Raw genomic sequence first — 24,138 nt, forward strand, 5'->3', positions numbered from 1 at the left:
TGTAAAAGCTCAGATTGTAATATATTCAGAAAAAAACATGAGCATATTTTCATGATATTCTACTTGGCAATAGATTCTTGGAAGTGACACCAAAAGCATAAGCCACAATTAAGAGGGAAAATAAAATGGAATTCATCAAGATTAAAACCTTCTGTGCATTGGAGGATACTATTAAGCAAGAGGGAAACAACCGACAAAATGGGAGAAAATATTTGCAAGTCATATCTCTGATAAAAACCTGGGTTCTAGAATAAAGAACTATTACAACTCAACAACACAAACACTATACTTACAAATGGGCAAAACAAATAGATATTTTCCCAAAAGAAGACATACAAATTGCCAAGATGCACCTTAAAAGAAGTTAAAATGTATTCGTTATGAGGGAAATGCATGCCAAATTGACAATATCATGTCACTTGACACCCCCTAGAAAAAACTAGATTTTTTTTTAAACTAGAATTTTTTAAAAGGCAGGGGATAGATATAAGTATTGGCCAGAAGATGGAAATTTGGAACTCTCATATATTGTTCGTAAAAACGCAAAATGGATCACCTGTTGTAGAAGACAGTGATTTGATTTCTCTAGAAGTTTAAGACATGACTCAGCAATTCCATTCCTTGCAATTCTTTCCCAAAAGAATTGAAAACAAGTATTCAAACGAATACTTGTACAGAGTACAAGTATTTTTTTTTTTTTTCCAGTGGGGATAAGGTTGTAGGAAGATGGACTCGAGGATAGATCTCATGTGTGGTGGGCAGGGTAGTGATGAGTGGACCATCAACATGACAAGATGGGTGTGTGTCTGTAAAGACGTAGGGCAAGGAGCCGCAGAGAATCAGTGTATGTCTAGGGGCTGGGGTGGCGGGGTAAGGAGGGTGGGGGGAGGAGGCAGGACTCTGCTGGAGGTGGGGTATGTGAAGCCCACTGAGGGTGGGAGTTGAAAGATTCCTGTGAGGTGGGCGGAGCCGAGGGTTGGGGTGAGGGATCTGAGCTCCCACCAAACACCCCTTGGGGTAAGGGAGGGAGCCCTGAGGCCCTCCTCTCTCCCCCATCTTGGTTTATCTGTTTATAAAGCTAGAAGTGTAGGAGTTTGACAAGAAGTACAACCCCACCTGGCACTGCATCGTGGGGAGGAACTTCGGTAGTTATGTGACACATGAAACCAAACACTTCATCTACTTCTACCTGGGCCAAGTGGCCATTCTTCTGTTCAAATCTGGTTAAAAGCATGGACTGTGTCACACACCCAGTGATCCATCCAAAACCAAGGACTGCAGCCTAAATTCCAAATACCAGAGACTGAAATCTTCAGCCTTGCCTAGGGGAACACCTCGATCTTTGAACCTTTATTGTGTTGTTTTGTACAGGGCATTCTCTGTACGAATTTGTTGTGGTTATAAAACAATTAGAAAAAAAAAAAAACATACAGAACATACACAGAAAAGTAGCCAAAACAATCACTATTCACAACAGACAAATACAACCCAAATCCATCAAAGGGTTAACAGATGAGCAAAATGTGGCATGTTCATAAATGGAATAGACTGTGTTAAATGAACTGTTCAAAGTAGGTGGAACCAGTGAGGCCAGAAGCAGACTGGTGGTCGCCAGGAATTGGGAGAAGGGGTAGGGGGGTGGGGTGTATTTCCTAGGTACAGGATTTCTCCTGGGGACAATGAAATTGCTTTGGAACCAGACAGAAGTCACGGTTCTCAACATGGTGAATGCACTAAATGCCATCAAGCTGCACAGTTTTAAAGTGGTTGATTTTATTCTATTTATTTATTTTTTTAAAGTGGTTGATTTTATATATGAATTTTACCTCAATAAAAAAAATGTATATGATATAACATTGAGCCTGTTCAAAGTATATGTTAGGAGCAGACTGACATATGTAATAATATAATTGGCAACCAATATAAAAAATACATACTTTAAATATACCGAAATCAACAAATCTTTATACAGTTTGAAAAAGAGGAAGAACAACCAGACTAAGGTTTATACTGAATGTGTTTATGAAAAAAGTAGGTATTGACCTTTTATGATTAGCTCATGAGAGATGATGCTGTGGTTAAAATATAATAACATTGTCAGTGGCTTACAATGACAGTATTTCTTACTCGCATATATGTCAGCTGATGGTGGACTTCAAGTTGACTCCATGAAATTTTTATTCCAGGAATGAGGCTAAAGGGGCAACTTCTATCTCTATGTTTTGGCAGAGGGAAAAGAGAAATGGAGGAGCCAATCCTAGGCTTTTAAACTTCTGCTCGGTGTGGCATATATCACTGCCACTCACGTCCCTCCAACCAAAGCAAATAATTCAGCCAAGAGTGATGGCCCTGGGGCCGGGGGTTTACTCTCCCTCTGGGAGAAGTGCTGCGAAACCGTCACTGAGGATGGGTAATCCTATCACAGGGACATATAATACCTGGAAATTACATGTAATCCATCATTTTAAAGGATAAACTATAGGAACCAAAACGAAAAATCCCTGATAGTGTAGGCAACAGGTATCTGTAGGTCCAAGGACTTCAACTCTTTTTCCAGTCTGATAGATATTCCCAAATTGTCCTATAAAAATGCTGTAATAATTAACCTTCCTACCAGAAATGCATGCAAGCATTATCAAATGCTAGTATTATCAAGCTTGTTAAGTGTTGGCACTCTGGTTGGTAGAAAAAAAACACTTTATTGTTCTTTTTTTTTTATTAAACTTTTTTTTTTAAAGATTTATTGATTTATTTTATGATAGACCTAGAGAGAGAGAGAGACAGAGACAGAGACACAGGAGGAGGGAGAAGTAGGCTCCATGCAGGGAGCCCGATGTGGGACTCGATCCCAGGACTCCAGGATCACACCCTGGGCCAAAGGCAGGCGCTAAACCGCTGAGCCACCCAGGGATCCCCACACTTTATTATTCTTATGTGTCTTTGATTTATGAGAAGAGAAGAGCATTTTACGTATATTTGCCATTTATTTTTTTCCTAATCTACACATCACCTATTTAGACAATTTAAGAACAGTTAAGTTTTGGTCGGAGCAGAAAACTGAGCCAAACTGTTAACAATTCTTTGCTATCTGACAAAAGCCAGATTTGAGGCTTAGCCAGTGTGGTAAAGGCCAGGAGGCAAGTAAAGAAAAAAAGATCCTGGACCTGGGGCTTATGTTTGACACAGCAAGTGCCAGAATTTAGTCTGTCTCTTTTAATTAAAGTATGTTTAAGGACCATCCCAGCAAAGACTTAGCTTATCAGATATGGAAGCGTTCACTGTGGATGAAAGCCTGCGTTCTACAGATCGTTTAATATGACCCATGGACCCACAGTACTGCTGCTGACCCTGGAGAGGAGGTGAAGGTCTCCTGGCATTGGACTGGCATGCCACGCGTCTCTAATGTCGGAGAAAATGCAAACTACTCTGCAGGGCGCTTCCCAGCATGCCTCCGTAACGTTCTCTCTGCTGCATTTCCCTAGTTGCTTGCATTCTACAGAATATTAACTTAGGTAGATATCTCAGAGAAACAGCGTGTGGCCAAGAAGTCTGTGAACGACTATCTACACTGGATCCCGTCCTCAGACAAAGGCTCGCCAGCTGTGCAAGCTGGGCGAGGTCAGCACCACTCTGGGCTCACTTTCCTCGTGTTGACAGTGAGGGTAATATTTACCCCCACTGGTTATCTGGTTGTTGTATTAAACCAGATAATCCAGGCCCAGCCCTTAGAATAGTACCTGATACACAGGAGTCACTTGATAAATGTTGGTTCTTATTTTCCTGGTTGTTACACCAGCATTTCAAGGCTCTGAAAAGCCCTGCGGTGAATCAATCCATTCTGTTTTAGTCCAGCCAGTTTTCTTCAAATAATTTAACAGCAAACAATTATTTGTTCACCCGATGGCTTGCACTTTGGGAACCACTATGCATTTTACCTTTTACCTAGTGCCAGGACCAGCCAACAGGATGGAGGAGGGAACAGGGTAGGGGAATGGGCATGTTTCAGGGTGCTAAGAGTGTCAGGCTGTTGTCAGGTTTTCTAAGTGTTGGCCTGGAAAACCAGTGACCCCTGTACTGGATCTCAGCACAAACCCTTAATTCAGTCTGTCCAAATGCAACATCAAACAGTCTCGTCATCTATGTCGGGAATAATAAAACCATTTCTTAGCTTCTGTTTTCCTCTTCTTATGCCTAAGCAGATACTCTTTGCCCACTTTTGAATAATAAACCTGCTAGAAGATTTCAAGGAAAAGATTTCAAGTCAACTCTTTCTCTCGTTAACGCTCTTCACAATGAATAAGGTATAGATTTCTATCCCCCAAGAGTAGAATCCAACTTCCTTGTATTTAGAATCAAGGGTAGGATTAAATCTAACATATATTTACTATTAATAAACCACTTTGTGGGAATTCTTGTGTAAAACACAGAACTGCCCTCCAGGTGCTACGACTGATATGACTTACCAGGGTTGGTTTAATGGAAAGTAAGCAAGGTCTGTCCTAGCCGGGGGCGGGGGGGAAGCATCTCAGAAACCCTCAGAAGGAGCAGCCTATGAAAATCTTGTGCTTTCTACCTGGTAAAGCCAACGTGATACATAAAAGTTTTCCCAGCTCTCACCTAAACACATCATTAGGTACGTGGCCTTTTGGGGCAACCCTGTTACCCAGAGCAGATGAACAAGAAACTTGTGTTTCATATTTCATCCGAGAACACAAGAAATGTACATTAGTTTGGTAAAGGATTTTAATCCAGTTATTACAAAAACAGCTGGCAAATGCATTTTGGATCTGAATATTGACTAGTAAACGCAGGTTCAAGCCACATGAAGCGTTACAGCCCAGGAATCGCTCAACGGGTCTCGCTATTCCTCAAATACAGATACGCTGCTTAGAACACTCATGATTGTCTTCTTCAAAACCATGAGCTGGACTGGTATCAGCCTGAAGGGAGAGAACATGCTCAGCTTGGATGGTTCAGAAATTACTTGCTTCTGGTTTTTGGAGTATTCATGGAAAAGGCCATGCCTTCCGCAGAGGGCACACGTCCTGTCATCTCTGCTCCCCTGATGCTAGGGATGCTGTTTCCCCGCTGGTGCTCAGGCCTTTCCAGGGCCCCCACTGGGTGCTGCACAGACCCCACTGCACCTGCTGCCACATGGCTCCAAACTGCTCTGTTCCTCCACCACCCTCCACTGCCCCACAATCCCTACCGTTCTGATTACCCAGAACTCCCAGAATGGTCTTCCTGAAGTACAACAAACTACTTTAAAACCCTTCGTGTTGCCCCGTTACTTTCTGGGTAGAGTTCTAACTGCCCATCCGGCCTGTATGGTATTTAGGGACCACTCAGCAACCCACTTCCCACTCCTGGCCTCATCTCTGTGCTTCCTCCAGCATTCTCTTTCTGTGCGTTTTTGCTTCTCTGGACCATTCTTCCTCTCGCTTCTTGCTGTGGCCAATCCCCACCCACCCTCAAAGTTCTGCTAAGACCAGCACGCCCCCCACCCCCGAAGGATCTCTCATGCACACTTGTGCGCGCGCACACACACACACACACACACACAATCATTCTGCGCCCCTTCAGGCCTGTACCCATGTGATCCTGGAAGTTAAGAGTGCGCTGCAATCGCCTTCCTCTCCTCCTCCCTCCCAGAGAGTCGGCTCCTACACACTGGAGACCAAGTCCTGTGAGCCCTAAGCCCTGGCACCAATTGGGGCAGTAATGGTTTCCTATGGAAAGTGATAAATTCCATCCTGGATACCAATTCAGCATTTGCTGATCACTTTTGTGACCAATGTGATGTACACTCCTAAAAGGTAACAGAATAAAAATAAATAATAAGCGACAGGTAAGAAATAAAGTAGCCTTGGCGTGAATAAGCCTTTCTTCCAGTTAAACTCTGCAGCTAGACAGCCCTGCAGACAGCTACCAAAATAGGCAGCATTCCTGTGCATGACGCACCGAAATAGCACAAACCATAAACTATGCCTCGCCTCTCCCAGTAGAACCTTCTAAGCAGTGGGCAGTGCATCCGCTGTGGTCACACAAACAGGACATGTGCTTCTTCGTCCACAATGGCCTCCCAAATCCCCCAGGGATACTGGTTCAGGAATCAAGCTGGATGGGCTTCTCTTGTCTCCATGGTAAACTAAGTCACACCATTGAGAACAGTTTCAGAGATCCACCCCCCAAGTGCACTCCAGATCTCATCTTGCAGAAGCTCTGTTACTTCATTTTTTCCTTTGTGGAAGTGGCCATCACACTAAATTTCACTGTGGTGGGTGTGTTGTTGGAGGGGACAATGGAAAAAAAAAACAAAAACAAAACCTCACGGTGGTGGTATTGCTGTCTATTAGAGAAAAGAGGTAGCGTATGGCTCACGTCAAAAAAAATCAGCAATTAATCTATTCTTGCATGGAGGACTGGATGAGCCAAACTAAACACATAAATAAAAATCATAATCGCCACCAGAACCAACAAAAGACACCGCAAAAGGAGACTGGTGTTGGTGGTAGATGTTGGTAGAGGCGGAAGTGTCAGTGCTCACTAAAAGCCGAGCTCCCTTGAGCATGTGCATCTTTTCTTCTGTGTCATTTAACCCAAAGGCCCGTAAAATTCCTGGCACACAGCCAGCACCCTAAAGATCTTTAATTTTTAAATCAATGCGTGAACAAATGAGAATATGATTTTATTCAGTAACTAAAACGTAGACTGGGTAATAAAAGAGAAATAGAGAGCATATATTTTTATAGGAGATATTAAGTTTTGCTAAGGAGAAACAATGGGTCTGATGGAGCCCTCAATTTTACCCCTTTGGTAAGGTGACTGAGCACCTAAGACTACTGGTTATTATTATTATTATTATTATTATTATCATCATTCATGACAAGCTGAATCTTCCCTTCTCTGGAAATGCCTTTTGCCTGGAAGCCAGAAGTAGGAGAGACTGTCCAGGAGTCTCATCATCTCCTTTCCCAGATCCCGGCGGAGATCAGAACCATGGCCCTCCCCATGCTAAGGGCTGACTGGGGCCCCAGAGCACCCTCCCCAAAGCCCAACCACAGTAGGAAGGGAAGGGCCACGAGAAAAGAACAGAGTCCTGCCTCCCCGGGCGCCCAGACCCTCAGAACATCACACAGCCCTCACGTAGCCATGTGCACATTGGAACAGCGGCACTTTCAAAGCACAAGGGTGTGGACGGAAATGGTCTTAGATTTGCAACTGGGGATTTACAGATACAGACGCAGTGAAAAGCCAAGATACCTGCACCCCAATGGTTCACAGCAGCAATGTCCACAGTAGCCATACTCTGGAAGGAGCCTCGGTGTCCATCGAAAGATGAATGGATAAAGAAGATGTGGTCTATGTATACAATGGAATATTCCTCAGCCATCAGAAATGACAGATACCCACCATTTGCTTCGACATGGATGGAATTGGAGGATATGATGCTGAGTGAAGTGAGTCAATCGGAGAAGGAAGATCATCATATGGTCTCACTCGTACGGGGAATATAAGAAATAGTGAAAGGGACCATAAGGGAAAGGAGGGGAACTGAGTGGGGAAAAAATTAGAGAGGGAGAGAAACCATGAGAGGACCCCTAACCCTGGGAAACAAAGGGTTGCAGAAGGGGAGGTGACAGGGTGACGGCCCTGAGGAGGGCACTTCATGGGATGAGCACTGGGTGTTATACTATATGTTGGCGAATCAAACTTCAATGAAAACAAATGTAAAAAAAAAGGTAAAAAAATAAAATAATAAAATAAAATAAAATAAATAAAATAAAATAAAATAAAATAAAATAAAATAAAAAGATTTTCACCGAAGTATACAGTGGGCCAGCTGCGGAGCCTCACAGAGGCTACATAAACCTCCCCAGTCGCAGCACTCATGTGGACAAACGGGGGACGGCTAACACCTGCCCCATCGTAGACAGGAGGCTCTATTTATATAAATAGCAGGGACTCTTTTAGTACAGCAATCCTGGCACTAAATAAGTGTCTTTTAACTAATGGCTAAAGCTGTTATTTAAATGATCTCAAATCTCTTGCAGAAGAAAGGCAGTGATAAAGCAAAGATACGGCCACCTTTATGAGTTTGCTAATGCCCTGTAACAAATAACTCTGTGTGTGCGCGTCTAGGCCAAATCTCCCCTTTTTATAAAGACGTCAGTCATATGGGATTAGAGGCCCCCTCTAGTAAAACCCCATCTTCACTAATTACATCTGCAACAACCCTACTTCCAAATGAAGCCCCATTTCCCATTAATCTGAATCAGCGGCACTCCGTCATGCGAATCCCCGCTTCCTCCAGAGAGGCTGCTGGAGGCGGTGCGTCATCCATCCGGAGAAAAGGAGAATGGAATACTTATTACAATAATAGTCACTCCAAGTACTAAAGTGCTAGCTGTGTCCCAGGCACTGAGCCAGGCCCCTCCCCCGCAGCGTCTCCCAGCCTTTCCCTTCCATCCTGCAGGGGCTCCAAGAGAATGACCTGCCCAAACTCCCACTGCTGGCAGGTGCAAAGACACTCTCTGGATCTTGATCCCGAGAGGTGAGCGGCCACCCTGTGCCACTCAGCACGCTGTGGGGAGGCGGGAGAGACCCACGGGCGGCCGTCGGGCCTTCCTGGCTGTAGACACCACCTGCGCCCACACAACACCCTGCCACGTAGCACATGGTCAGGAAGTCCGAGACAGGGAAGTTAGCGTATTCGGAAATGCATCATCCTGCACTGGTACACACTTTGCATCATCATCTTGCTTGAATTGCCATTTTCCTTACCTTTCTGTCACAGGTGCTTTGGAGATGCAACACGGGGATAAACGAGGGCACCCCTGAGACCATCCAGTTGCAGACCTGCGGGTTGCCCTGAGTGGCCAGTTGAAAGGGGACTCCAGGGCTGGGGAGAGTTAACTGCACCAGTTTTCTTGCACATTTAGATGATGTTCTTTGGCAGGAAAGTTAAAAGCCATGTAGCCCCATCTCCCCCAGGGCAGGGCAACCATTGTCCTCTCGAAGGAAGCTTCTGAGAACCTCAGCTGCTCTTTAGACCCAACTGAGATTTGCTTGTCCAAGGCGCTTGTCCAAGGCCCGAATGGTCCCCAGTGTCCTCCCTGTGGAAGGAACCGTGGCCCTCAATCGATAATGCCACCCCCTTCCCATCTGGATGGAGAGGGTGAATTTCCTGGCATATCCCTCTCTAAGCCTGGGGCGAACGCGGTGTAAAGCTTCTACTCACGACATTCCCAAGTGCATCAGTTACCGGGCTCCTGCAAAACCCACTTGTTCCCCCCTCCTGGTGATTAACTGCTATAGGCACCAGCAATAATAGAAAAAAGGGTGTTTTCAAATAGCCTCCACTGAAAATGTTCTCGGGGAGAGAGGAGGAACTGCCTGGGCGCAGGGGGACAGCTCACTCCGAGCGAGCCAGGGTCCCGTGTGTTGGGCCCAAAGGCAGACGCGAGGTCCCTGGCTTCCTCTACGGTAGGTAAGCCGCCCACAAGCCAGTGCACCAAGGCACCCGACGGCAGTGACAGAGAACGTCGTTTTCCAACAGGACTTGCTTCAAGGGACGCAAGGAGGAAACGCCAAAAATACTTGATCTTATTTCTTTAAATCATCTCATTGCCATAAGAGGGTTTGCAGGGAGCCAAATCAGAGGCCATGACCAGCCCTCACATGAACACAGGGCAAGAGCGGAATCCCAGGGGTGAAGCCTGTGAAGATGCCCCGAAGAACCAGTCCCCACCGGCCAGGCCTGCCTCTGCAGAGCTCCTGGCCCGGAGCAAGCCCTCCACCTGCTGCAGCTGGGGCCCCTCTCTGGGGTGCATGGTGCTGGGCTTCAACTTAGTCCCCCAGCATAGGGAGGCCCCCCAAAAACCTGGCTGCCCACCTGAAAGTCCTAGAGGAGCACACGTGTGCTCCTGAGTGGGCTTCCCTGGATTTGATGATACTCTGGGGCCTCTCCCTTGGTGAGGACTCAGGACTGGCACTGTTCAGATGGACCCAGAAGGCCTTACTGAGGCATGTGCCCTCACCACACCCAGGTCCCTGGGACGCCCAGAGCAGTGACAGCTGTCGTGGCCTGAGGACTCCCCGCACAGCTCAGCTCTGCACCTCCCCACCGGGTGCCCGGCTCCCCAGAGGCCCACTCAGCTCCTCTCGTCCTCTCCTCCTGGATGAGATGGTCCCCCATCATCTCAACCCATATGGACATTTAGTTATTGTGCCTGCCAGAAAGTACGCTCCTCGGGGACGTTTGCTGGTTTGAATTGAATTGATCAAATTACAACCTCAAATAACTGTTCTCAGGTCCAACCTGAAAAGTTAGCTGTATCAAGAAGATGCAAAAAAAAAAAAAAAAACACTAAAAATTAGAAACGCCAACATTCCCTTGAATATTTGATATAAAAGAACCCAGAGGACACTTGAGCCAATGCATTTATTTCACACAATTTGTTATAAAAGGATGTCAGGGAAGTCACCTGGCTTGCCTAATATCAAACAGGTAGTAATCGGTGAGCCCACGAAGGACCTTCTATCCCCAAATGTCCGTGAATAATGAATGCTCGTTCATGACCAGCGCCATAAGTTCCGTACCACGTGCTGACATAAGAGATCACATCCCACTTCCATCCCAGTCCCCACGGAGCAACCGTTCACCAAACTGTGGTTTTGACAGAAAGTGCTTTAATATAAAGACACGATTGGATTTCCAGCCTTGGGATGGGGTTTGTGAAGTGTGGAGGCTACACAGGCTTTGGAACCCTCCAACTACCACTGAGAGCTAGAAGCCCACCTGCAACACCCAGACAAACCCTGAAGAAGGGGACTGATGCCACGGCGTCACGCGGAGTTTTAACAAGACGCCGAACGGCCCTAAAACAGAAGGCATTATTGATAATCCGCAGTGTGCTTGCCGCAGTTCATGAGCCAAAAACCCTATGAAATGCCTATAAATTACATTGTTTATCCAGGTCCCCCATGAAAGCTGAAATTTCCTTACCCTTTCCGAAACTACTCGATCCTCTCTCACCCATTCCCCCAGGACACAATTAAGCCAGCACAGAAGCTGTGAGCATGGAAAATACATATTATGGGAAACAAATATGAATTAAGTTTTAGCCATCAATTCCTTGATGCTCTCTATCATCCACAGGAGTGAACCGGCCGAAAAAGAAATCACTTGGCAAGAGATGTTTCAGCCCTAAGATGTTCCACATGCTAATTAAGGGCTCTGTTAGGGGTCTGACCTTCAAGGACGAGGGGCTGATTAAACCCCTTTGGTTTCTCCCTCTGACTGAGACAGGATTAGATTTTTTAAAAATTGTACTTAAATGTTAATAAGAAATTATTTTAGTTCACACCTTTGATGTTGCTTGTGCACCACGGTTATGAGATTCCGACTTAATACATAATTGACAGGTTTCTCCGCATCCCCTCATCCCAAAAAGTAGTTACAACTTTTTTTTTTCATAAAGCATTCTATCTGGCCTTAAGCAGATTTAGCTTATTTCATTATAACTAAGTAGATTTTCTTTCTCTGCATATAATTTAGGTAAACACAAGAACTACTGGGATTGAAGCTGGAAGACCAAGAGACTTTTCTGGAAAAAAAGTACAACTCCTGCAAAACCCAAGACCAGATGACCAGATTCAATGAAATGCCACAGTTGTTAAAGTAAGTGGGTAAGAAGAAAGGAGGATATCAGCGAGCACACGATAACTCCATCATTAAAGTACTAAGGAGCGTAGGTGTGGCCTCTTTGTAGGAGACAGTCACCTGCACTCACTTTCTTCACTCCCTCGCCCCCCGCCCACCCTGTCTTGCATCCCTGTCTGGTAGTCTGCATTTTAATAAATCTTCCCCTCATTAAAAACCACTATTTTGACACCTGCTATTTACCAAGGGACACAGAGCACCCTTTCCCTGTCTAACCAGGTACCTTCCATCTTAATATCCGGGAAAGGATTCTGGCCTTCAAGGAAAAAAAAAAAAAATTTGTCTAACCCCTTTACAATACCTCCATGTACAAAGTGAACCAGTAAAGATTTTAATAAGAAAGGAATTTGAATAATTTCCAATAATTTCTAACGCATCGCCTTATTCATCTCTTAATTTAGCAACACGAAACCCTGGGAGCAGAGAGGCAAAATCAGGGGGCATGTTATTCCCATGTTGACCTGTACCAAGCGTATGGGGCTCTTGGAAGAGTGGACGATCACTGTGCACGGGTATGTTCTTTAGCGCAGAAAAAACTTAGATAGGTCTGAGAAAGGTAGTGTGGAGTAGTTGCAAACCATTTATCCTAATACTTAATAATATGATCAAGGTTTCCTATGGGCTGAGGTGGAGAAGTCCGTGGTGGCGTAGGTGGGGGGTTACAATGGGGAGGACCTGCCTCCCCTCTGGGATCCCATGGCTCCGCTCCCACGCTGCCAGTACATGTTTGTTCTGCAAGGTACCGTGTGCGAAATACAGCCCCCGGAAGGGAAGCCCTCCTGAGACATCACTACGCTCATCTTCTTGGTCGGTCTATACGAACCTATCTGCCGTTACTTGGATGAAGGGGCAGTCTCTGCACATGAATATAAAACGATTCTAGAACAACTACAGGGAAGTTAAGGACTCCCACGGTAGCATCAGCATAAAGCTTTTCCTTGTTGAAAAGACGGCTAACCAAATTAATTCTGCGTTCAAGCCAAGAGGTAATGAAATAAACATGTTACATTAATGTCATAATGTGTTTTTTACAGTCAGTAGCAATGTTTTATAAACTATATGCCTCATTGACGTCAGCCCCAAATTACAAGTTATTACCTCTGTTCATTAAATGCACATAAGTCCATCAGGCAAAATTGGGTTCTTTTATAGCAATCTATTTCATTAATTTTTTACCGATTAAGTATTGAAGCATAATTCTTCTTCAAACACAATTTTAAATCGATAATTTACTCCTTTAGAAAAAGACGCGTGGCAGGGAATTACTAATTTAAATGGATGCTTCTTGCTATTGACACAACTGCAAGTTTACTGTCATCTATCATCCTTGGAAAACCTTCACGATGGGAAGTCTTAGGTAAGGAGTTGGCTCCTCACACAGATTCTTTCCTGGAGGGGTGGGGAGTCGTTGGGGCGAACATGGAAAGAAAATCTATCCTCACTACCTTGACCGTCAGAGTTTCCTAACGGTAAAAAACATATATACACATATATGTTATATATGTTATATGTATGTTAAAACATATATATATGTTAAAACACACACACACACACATATATATATATATATCAGTCCTTTGACAAGATCTGGTGGTCAGATCAAAATCATCAAAAATCTGTAATTCAAAATCAGTGAGGGGGCTTCTGTGTGAACGGAGCTACCTAATAGACTCTTGACACAGCGCTAACAAGCAGCACAAGAACAAAACAAGAACCGCGGGGTACAGAAGTCCAAGCCTGGCCTAGTGACCCGCATGCTTCCTCTGGCTCCGAGAATCTACCTGGATCACCGCCCCCTGGGAACGTAGCCCTCCTTTGCGGCTAATTCACACCCCTGCTCAAAACCTAACAGTTGCACATGGAAAAAGCCCATGTGGAACACAAACCAAGGTTAATAGTGTCGGTATTTTACATATTCCCACCAAGGACTGGAGTCAGCGCTGCCAAGACCCCAGGGTGAACCCACGGCCCCTGGTCTGGTGGGAAATCCGTGCAGACCCAGGGCCTGCTGCAGGTCAGACACCCAGTCCCTGCTGGTGGATCAGCGTATTTATCCCCGACGGCAACCCACGGCAGTGGTGCTATGTCCCCTCGCTTTCTAGGCTAGAAGACCGAGAGATTCAAAGGGAAGAAATAATCTGGACAACGATGAAAGCTGAGCAGTAATGAACAGATTTGCTTTCAGGTAAGCAGAGAAATTAGGGAAATTATTCCTACTCACGGGCTTTCCGCCACCAAATCTAGATCCAACAATTTTTAAAATGTGCTGGACCTCGAGCGCTTTATATACATATTTTTTTTCCCCAGGACAATCCACTAAAACTGTCCAATGAGCTAGTACCTGTGCCCCACGGCCGCCGGCAGCTGGCACTTGGAAGTGCCAGGATCAATATTTCTTTAAGCATCAAAATGGCCCGGGGGCAACGGGTCAGCCCATCTTCCTTCTCCCAACCTGGCTCGTCAGCGGGACATTATGCCAATGGGGTGTACGTGTCCACGGCTGCAAAATAAAGCACCTGGTCAGTCCAAACCCTGAAGGTCTGGGGCCGCAGGATGCCAGTAGCTAGCCTCACTTGCTCTTCACATGCACCTGCCCTCCTGTGACCTCGAGTGAGTGCAGTCCTCCTGAGGACAGACCCTCGCTTGGGGGGCGGACAAGCTCTCTGGACCCCAGAACGTGCTGCCAGCCCCTGGGGGGTACATGACTACCTCACTCATGTTGGGACAAAATGGGACATGACCATCCCCTCAACAGTCACCCACCAAATCGGCGGCAGGACCCCTGCTGGGCTCCGTGTCGGTGTGTGCGTCCTCCCAGGGGGGACACCGCTCTCCACAAAGCCCTGGGGTTCCCGGCGTCAGCAGGAAAGGGGTGGGCTCCACACACCTGAGCCCCGCATCGGCGGGGCCAGTGACCTCAGCGCTGCTGCCTTCCTGCTCATGCGAACCTGCCCTCATGCCCATCTCAGACCTCGGGGGACTCCTTGCACCTGCACGTCCTGCCCTTGGGGATCAGGGGAAGGACTGAACTCAGAAGGCATCCCCTGGCTCCTCCCTGACCGGATGGCCTTCGGCACGGCACCCACAGTCTCTGCTCTGTGCCTCCCCCGCCGGGACCCACACAGGCAGCACCTTGCCCTGGGCCAGGGCGCCCTTGCGTCCCACTCTCCACGTGGTAGCCAGAGCAGTGATTTTAGGCTACAAATGCCCTTTTGCTTTCCACTCATGCCCCTGAGCGATAAACCACTTTTTCCCCATAATGGACAAATGCCTCCTGACCTGGACCCTGCTGCCTGCCCACAGGTGCCCCCGCTGCCCCCCTACCAGGTCGCGGTCCCACAGCCACGCGGCCCTTCGCACAGGCCCCCAATGGACCAAGCTCACTGTGGCTCTTGCAGCTCCCCCTGCTTGGACGTCCCTCGCAGCCCTCCCTGTTCGGTGTCAGAGCCCCCCCACATCCTCTCCCTAAAGGGGCACCTCTGTGCCCTCACCTCTCCCTCCCGACCCATCGCCCCACTGCTTCACGCCCATCACACTATCGCCACCTGGACTGTTTTTCTGCTCTTCATTTATTCCTTCTCTTCCCACTCTCTACTCCTTAACTTACGAGATACGCCCCCGCCCCCATGTCTCCTTTACCCTCATCTGTCTCCATCACGTGCCTAACGCCTTAATGTTGCACACCTGTTAGGAGCTCAAAGCATCTTTGTCAAATGACAAATCGTCAGCAAAAAGCCACATAAATTAGAAATATAACCACCATAAATTCAGACCTCAAATTTATGACCATTTGTTCTGAATTGGGCCAAAACTTATTGCCCTAAAAAAAAAAAAAAAACCCACACTATTCTTTAGCAGATTTAAGAGGCGAAGAAGAAATTTTGAAGAAAACTCTTAAGTTTAAAGCAACAACAGAGACCAAATACAGCGTCTGTGGGAAACCAATGGGTCTTGATGGAAGGAAGACCTGTGGGGCCTCTGGTCACAGCGCTTTGCCCATAAATGACTATTGCACATTCGCTTTAAGATAATGAAACAACATTTAATGTTTCTTCTCATTCCTCACATTAAGCCTTGATTAATTCAGAGCACCTGCAGAAACTGCCTTCCACAACCTCCTCATCCTGCCTGCCTCCTCCTTCCCTCTGCCTTCCCAACCTTCTTCAAGACTCTAAGGGCTCTCTTGCCTCAAGCGGGGGAGAAAGAGAAGAGCTGGCCCTAAAAAGGACAGCTCTCCCTTCCCCTTGGAGGGGACGCAGACACCACGCACACAGATGCATGGAGCTGCCCACAGTGACTCCAATCAAAGACTCAGTCAGGGCCAGCCGCCTCGTCCTCAGTGATGCTCAATGTTTGCCGACACTGAATTTTATAATCATAATGAAATTACAGCACCTTTGAACAAGAGCTACATCTTCTATCTCATTCTTATGCCCCAAAGCATCGGACTCAGTAGATACCCAATAAAATACCTACAAGGAATTCCTATCAATTAATATAAATTAAGCTTGTCTTATCACCCCCTCTCTGATATTCACCACATCTTTCATAACTATGGTATTGCGACTACAAAGAGAAGACTAAGTGCTAGCACACAGAACACTAAAGTGCAGGAAAGGTTCTTTTAAAAATAAATAAATACAAACTGCTTTATGCACAGCTTGCGAAACTGGAAATTAATTGATGCAAATGTGCTGACATACATCCTAATGTTTTTATTTTCGACTTCATTTAACAAATGTGGATCTCCACTATTTTCCAGAAGAGCCATTTTCTTCACGCCTGCGTTAATGTGTTCATTATTTCAATATTTACAATCACTTAATACTTTTCCACAAGGGGTTTCTGGACTTGACACCCACTTCAGAGAGGAAGTGTTTCCGGAAGGGAGGGATGTGAGAATGCAGCAAAGGGAAGAATCGTTCACTGACAACACGTAGGGAATGTTAGTACTTCATATTCTTACTCTTTGAAAATTAATTCCTTAGGGTTCTCATCAATCAACTCAGTGAGGGTGATCACCTGATAATAAGTGATCACTTCAGCCAACTTTCTTGAGGAATTTCCCCATATGAGGAAATCTCTCTCGTTTTAAAAACATGCCCTCTATCACCTACCTTTGCCATATTTAAGGAAACTTTTGGGGAAATCATTCCTACCAGCCTCACAAAATGGCTTTGACCTCAAATACTTTGCTTCCCTAGCACTGCCTATGAACTAGGAAAGAACATGATGCTAGAAAAGATTCCTTCAACAGAAGGCAGGAGCCCCAGTCTCACCTGTTTCTGTTGCTGCCTCTCTACCCCGAGACTGGGCTTGGAAATCCACAGTGACTATAGACAGATTAAAACCCAGCTGGAGGAAAATAACCAAATATTTATATATAGTTTGGGCCTTTTTTTTTAAAGCAAAACATTTATTTTTTTTTTAAAGCAAAACATTTAAATTAGCAGGATTTCAGGACATGCTCGTCACGATTTTCTTTTTGAATGTTATAGAAAACTAATTTTTTTCTCAACTAGCCAACCGATCCAAGTATATTCAAAGAACTATTACCTAGTATCGATCATTAAGTCAATAAAGTTTCCCTTTTGAAACGTACCTTGAAGGACAACACAAAAGACTGCTCAGGAGAGAAGCATCTCAGTTGCAAATCCCACCTTGCTTTGTAACACCTGCCGTTGTAACTATTGATCTGTAGTCTTAAAACTCTGCTTTCTTAAAATACCATCCCACACTGGTCTGTTAAATTTCTATCATCCATTCACTACTTTTCAGTGATTAATTATTCAGATTTGCAGATGTTCCCCGGATATCACAAGCTTCCAATTCAGAACCCGTCTTTCAAGCCACGTAAGGGGGGCATCCCAGTCACCTGGAGGTCTGTGGAATGCGATTATTAAAGACAAACCGAGTGAGCCCCCAGAACATTCGGATAAAGAACCACGACTGGCACTGTCTGGACTACTCATGAATACTGAGGTCTTCAACAACATTTTGTAGAGAAGCACAAGAGAATTTGTGTTGGAACAGCATATGCAACTGGGAATATCTGTCTCTAGAAATTGAAATCATGATATCCTATCCCACTCAATGAGTACCTCACTTTCACTTTGAGAGTACGTCTGTGAGCACCACTTCTTCCAAAAACGCATCCCACGTCATTAGGGGACATTAAGAGCCAGCCTGACTTATGACCAGTGAGTCACCATTCCCGTTTCCAGGTCCCAGTTTTGTGACTGGTAAACCACCTGGCATCAAGGTTTTCATTACAATCACATGAAGAATTTTGTTCAGAAGCTGCCAGTGAGGAAGGTAGGTAGGTTGAGTAGACCCTCACTTCCCTGGTTCAAACATTTAGAAATATTGTTGGAAGTTTTTAAAAATAAATCTTTAAAAAAAATAAAAAATAAAAATAAAAATAAAAATAAATCTTTAAAACCCATGTCAAATTCAAAAGCAAGAAAGGGGACTCTTTGGCAGAAAACAGGAACAGCAGAGAGTATGAATTGAAGTTGCAGAAATCTGGAGGTGCCTGATATACATGAGGGGCCGGGTGTTAGCACTCAGTCTTCAACTGTTTTTGAGGCCATACTTGGTGGAAAGTTAGCCCTGTGCTTCCTGAAATTAAAAAAATAATAATAATAAAATAAAATAAAATAGAAGGTGAAGGTGGGAGGGCTGTCTCAGCTAGAACAGAAACTTAAAGAGAATCTGCCCACTTTCTCCATGGCTCAATCTGAAAGCAGACTCTCCTTCTGAGCTGCAGGTCAGAAGAGTAATTATGAAGTACACAGAACCCCTAGCCCGCCCCATTCTTACTACATGCTTGGTATGAACCTAAGGGAAAAGCTAGTGTAAAAACCGGCCAGCACCGAAATTCCTGTCCAAGGAAACTGTGAAAAAGATATCTCCCACTGAAGACGAGCTCACACACAGAAACACAAAGCACTACAAGAAACTGGCCAAAAAGGACAGCTGACCAGCCAATGGAACCTGGGAGAGATTTCTCACCCAAAGGAATACTGATAACACGCCCAAAGGGAGAGGAAAGGACCAAACCCCAAAGAGGCAGAATGTTATGGAAAAAGAACAAGTAAACTTTAAGAAGAACCAAGAGAGCTTCTGGAAAGGGAAAACCACTATAAAATTAGGAAAGTAATAAAATAGTCAAAGGGTAATTCAGACAATTCCACAGAGCAAATTTGTGATTTGAAAGGCAGACCTGAATGAATTACCCTGAATGTGGCACAGTGAAACGGAGAAACATTTCCAGTGTTTCCTGACTTCAAGTCGAGACTTCAGGGAGCTTTTTAGATCAAATACAGTGTAAAGATAAGTCACTACATAAAGATCAGTAACTCCGGGGAAAGGTGTTGAAATGTCAAGGGACGATAAAGTTAACCTGTTAACACAAATAACCTGAGGTGAAAGCTCTGCTCTGTGCAGGCTGGTCCCTGAGGGTCCTACTTCCCCTTGACTTTGATGATCTTCAACCGCTGGCACTATTCAGACGCCACGAGGCTCTCCCCACAAAGTCACCTGCCTCCCCTTCTTTATGCAATTAAGCTTACTCTCTCTGTTTAATATTTTAAATCCCAAATCCATAAATTTGGGTAAAATATGCACAGGCACAAATTAGTTTCCTTCTTAAATTTGCTTCGAAGGGAAGACCTTCCCCTGGCTCTCTTAAACATGTCCCGGAAAGCTGAACTTCACGGCTGAATTAAAAGGCCATCGCTTGCCCTGTGGTTAAAATTCTCATTATCCTATGATCTTCTGATTTAAGGTCCGCAAGTATTTTGTCTGGCATAAAGAGACTTTTGATATTTTAGCTATAATCCAAATCAATTTCTAAATTTGTAACTACCTGATGTGTATATTTTACTCTAGTCAGCAAGACTCAAAATTTCTATACAGGCTTAACTTCTTTCCGAAATTTTCTGGGTCTGGGACCCATGTCTCGGAAGAGCACACAAAATACGGAGATCAGAAGACCACACGAGGAAGGGCCTGGGTCACATTTGTGAAGAGCAAATTGAAGGAAGCCAAGAGGTGGCGTCTGGCAATTGTTGGTCAGCTTGCCAGGAGGAAGCAAAAAGTCTACCAAGGAGATGCTGAGATGCCAGGAAAACCTGCAGTAGAACAGAGGACTGATTTGGGATGCACTGCGTCAGCTAGACTAGACATGGGAGGACAGAGACAATAATCGCCATCACCACCAGACAGGTTACTATTATCTAAACGAGATTTGGCAAATATCTGGCTGACAGCTACCAGGTTTCTCTTGCTTGGCAATGGCAGATAAAATACACCCATCAAAATGTTTTTCCCTCCATCACAGTCTAAACAGTCTGTGGAAGATGAAAAGTGGTAGACAAGTTAAGTGTATTCCAGCATTTAGGATGATGGGCTCCGTGGTGGGAGAAGCCCAGAGCGCAGCAGTGCTCTAGGAAGTCACTGCCAATCATCGAAACAAAACACGTGAGATGAACTCGACTCACCCAAATCTAGACCCTAAAGTGATAAAGTAGGAATTTGGCGAGCATATTCAGTCGCAAATGGCCTACGGGTCAACTGGAAAGGTAGACTCACAAAAGATAGGTATCCCTTAGGACGTCTACCCTACTCTCAAGATTTCAAAACCATCTCACGTACATCTTCTCAGTTGACCTCAAAAGCTCTGGGAGGCAGGCTCCCGAGGTATTATCCCATTTGCAGGTGTCTAAAACAAAGATTACAGAGACTTGGTGGTAGAGAAAACATTGCATTGGACTTAACAAGCGGCTGGAAAGAAAGGTCACCATCAGGAGAGAGAAGGTTTTACGCCAGATGCTCCTGACACGTACAAAGAAGGGATGACAACTAATATTTATTTATGATTCTCCCAATTCACTGGAGTCTCTGTGTAAATGTGAGTTGAGTAGAAACACCTCAACGAAGATGACGCCGAACTCCCATAACCTCTCGTGTCCTTACTGTCCCTCTTTTCCCACCGTTGTCTTTATTGTAACTTTCTGATGTATACATCTATTAACTGTTTTCTGCGTTCCTCACTAGAACATAAACTCCAGGAGGGCAGTGTTTGCCTGTGTATCACCGCATCCCCACTACCTAGGGGACGTAGTATAAGGTTCACAAGTACTTGTGGATGTGGGAAATAATGACGGATACACCGAAGGCCTCGGGTGTTCCAGACCTTACAGGCCATCTCATTTGTTGGAACTAGACTCTGAAACACCGTGAGATGGTGAAGAGGTCGGTGATGAGCTGCTGAGATGCTTGCTTGCCTCCGGACAGAGGGGATGCGTGTGTGTAAACGACAGCTGGCTGTGGGAGAGGCACAGCTGGGGCACGTCTCTGGTGTGGGTCAAGTCCACTCCTTCATGGGAAACTCCTGAAAATGAGGCCACCACTTTCTCCTTCCCTGCCCGTTGATCCAGTGTTCTCAACAGGCCGGTCACGCTGGCTCAGTTTTGTTTTAATCCAGCATGAAACCGTCTCTGGCTGCAGGTGGAGGCTCCAGTCGTGGAGCGGGCCCACGAGGCCTGAACGGGTGTATCCTGGACCGAGCCAGCGCCGGGGGCAAAGGCAGCGGGGCACGCGGTGTAGACAGGAGTGCGTGTGGATGCGAGGGTCCCACCTGGCGCCCCCTCCCTCCTCCTGTGACCTCGGGTCGTTTCCCCACTTTGCAGGCCTCGGGCCCCGCAGCGAGGGTCCCCGCGATACAGGCTCATCCCTCCGGGTCGGAGCGGCGCAGCAGCTCGCGGAGGTCCGACGATGGAGCCGGGGCGTCCTTCAAACCGGAGAAGGAAACTAACCGAGGGACGTCAGAGCCCGACAGCACGACCGCCGGGCTCCCCCGCCGTCCTGAGTCCCAGGCGCCGGCCCCTCCGGCCCGTCAGGCAGCGCCGGCCCCCGGGTGAACCCCAAGGTCCCCCAACCGCGGGGCCCGAGCGCCCCGGGGACACGGGGAGCCCCCAGCGCCCGCAGGAACCCTCGGCTGGATCGCAACCGTGGGCCCTGGGGACTCTGGGCCCGACCCCGCCGCGGCCCTGCTCCCCGAACCGTGCCCCGGGGCGGCCCCGCCAGCGCGCCACCTGCTGCTCCGGGACCTCCCGGCGGCCGGCGCGGCGAGGGGGCGGGGCCTCGAGGGCGGGGCCTCTGTGGGCGCGCCGGGGGCGGGGCGGAGAGGGGCGGAGCCCCGAGGGGCGGGGCCTAGACGGGCGGGCGAAGAGGGGCGGGGCCTCTGTGGGCGCGCCGGGGGCGGGGCGGAGAGGGGCGGAGCACTGAGGGGGCGGGGCCACAGGGGAAGGCGCGCCGGGCCTAGAGGGGGCGGGGCCCCGGGGGCGGGGCCTCGGGGCGGAGCGAGTCGGGGGCGGGGCCTCTGTGGCGCGCCGGGGGCGGGCGGAGCACCGAGGGGGCGGGGCCACAGGGGAAGGCGCGCCGGGCCTAGAGGGGGCGGGGCCTCGGGGGCGGGGCCTCGGGGCGGAGCGAGTCGGGGGCGGGGCCTCTGTGGCGCGCCGGGGGCGGGGCCTCGAGGAAAGGCGTTCCGGAGGCGGGGCCTCGGGGCGGGGCCTCAAGGGGCTGGGGCGGCAAGAACGTGAAGCATTTGGATGAAACTTTTCCAACTCTCACCCCAAGTGCCAACGCCTCCTGCGAAGCGCCCCTCGGCTGCACACACTCAGCCCCCGAAGGGACCCCGACCGCGAGCGCGAGGGTGCAGGGCTCCCTGACCACGTGCCCCACCCCCGGCCCGCGCACCCCTGCCCCCGCTCACCCTCGTGTTCCCACCAGGGTCCCCCCAGGGGGCGCACCCCTCCACCCCCCCGCCTCCCGGGCCTGAACCCCGGTGATGTAGGCCCCGAGAGCGCAGTTGGGGCTCCCTGGGAGCGCGCAGCCCCTCAGAGCCCCTCCGCTCTGTTCGCCCTCGGCTACAGCGCGTCCCCTAAGGCGGGGCGCGGGGAGGGGGCGAGCAGGGCCGGCCGGGCGGTCGGTCCGGGGCGCGACGGTGCCCGGCTTGTGTCTTGCTGTCCCGGCCGCCGCCAGGCCGCGTTGCGCGGGCCCACAGCGCCATCTAGGGGCGGCGCTGCAGCCACGGCCTCCGGCGCCCCCGGCCCGCGGGCTGCAGAGCGGGGCGCCTGGACACCTGCCGCCGCTGCTCCAGCCCTGGCACAGGGGCCGCGGGAGCTCATGCACATTAGCCCAGGGCTCACGGTGGAAGACCCTGGCTCTCCCAGGTGCAGCTGGAGAAAACAGGTGCGGGAGTCACGGTGTCACGGAGACAGGTGTCAAGGATGACCGCAAAGGATTTTTACCTGAACACCTGCAGCTGGGCTGCCGTGTGCTAGATCAGCAAGACCAGAGTAAACGCAGCCCAAGGGCATCTCACAGCGCCCTGCAAATACGATCCCAAGTAGGTAAGAGCCACCCTCTTCCCGGCCTGAAGGTGACCCTCTTTGGGCAGATCCAAGCTGGGGAGGAGGAGAGACCTCGACGCAAACGCAAGTTCAAAGTTTAAATTCTCAACCTGAGAATGGAGATGTTGCTTACAATTCAGCACTTTGTCATAGCAGGTCATACCCAGGATAGACTTAGGGTAGCTGGAGAAACATCCCAAAAGAGTGCGGGAGATAAAGTTGTTTGACACCTGTCTGCCAGGAGTTGGGCTTTTTCAAGATTAATGCTACAAGAACTCGGGGATTGTTGGCCATTATTTTTTATCATCTATGTATTCTTCATTATGTCTTTAAATGTTTTGTACATTGTAGGGCCCCATATATTTAGTTGTTCATGCAAATGTCTAGTGAACAACTGCTACGAGCCTGTTGAGGTGCCCAGAAATGTGCAGAACTGAGATGAGGAAGACATGGCCTCTGTCCTCAAGGACACAGAACCCCCGTGGATGTTATCACCGGGCGCTAGGAAAACCACACCCCGCTCTTTGAGTGTTACTAAAACTCAGGAGATGGTCCAGGGAAGCTGAGAAGGGACTCTGAAAGGGACATCTGAGCTGCTCAGGAAATCTGTGTTCTCTATTATGTGTATTTCTTTCGTTACTTACCAAAAGTATTTGAATTTAGAAGGGGCAGCAGTGTCGGGTTTGTAGGCCAGAGAAATTTCCATGAACAAGTGTTTCTATCTTTAACATTTGGAGGGTGTGGGTGTCTCCCAGATACAAGTCAAAAGCTTCAGAGTGGTTGTTCCCCACCCCCCAAGAAAGCACTCCCCACCCCCAAGGGATGGGCGCTTGGGGAGAACTTCAGGTACAGCTCTGTCCTGCCTCTTCCCATTCTTCCCGATAAACTCCCCATCTCAGTTCACTGGTGCTTGAAATTCGATAGCAAGCATTTCATGTTTTAATCTTTGAAGTTTAGCCCGAGTTAAAATACGAATGCTTGTGAACAGAGCGT

Source organism: Vulpes vulpes, chromosome 10 (genome assembly GCF_048418805.1).
Source record: "Vulpes vulpes isolate BD-2025 chromosome 10, VulVul3, whole genome shotgun sequence".
In the NCBI taxonomy this organism is placed as follows: domain Eukaryota; kingdom Metazoa; phylum Chordata; class Mammalia; order Carnivora; family Canidae; genus Vulpes; species Vulpes vulpes.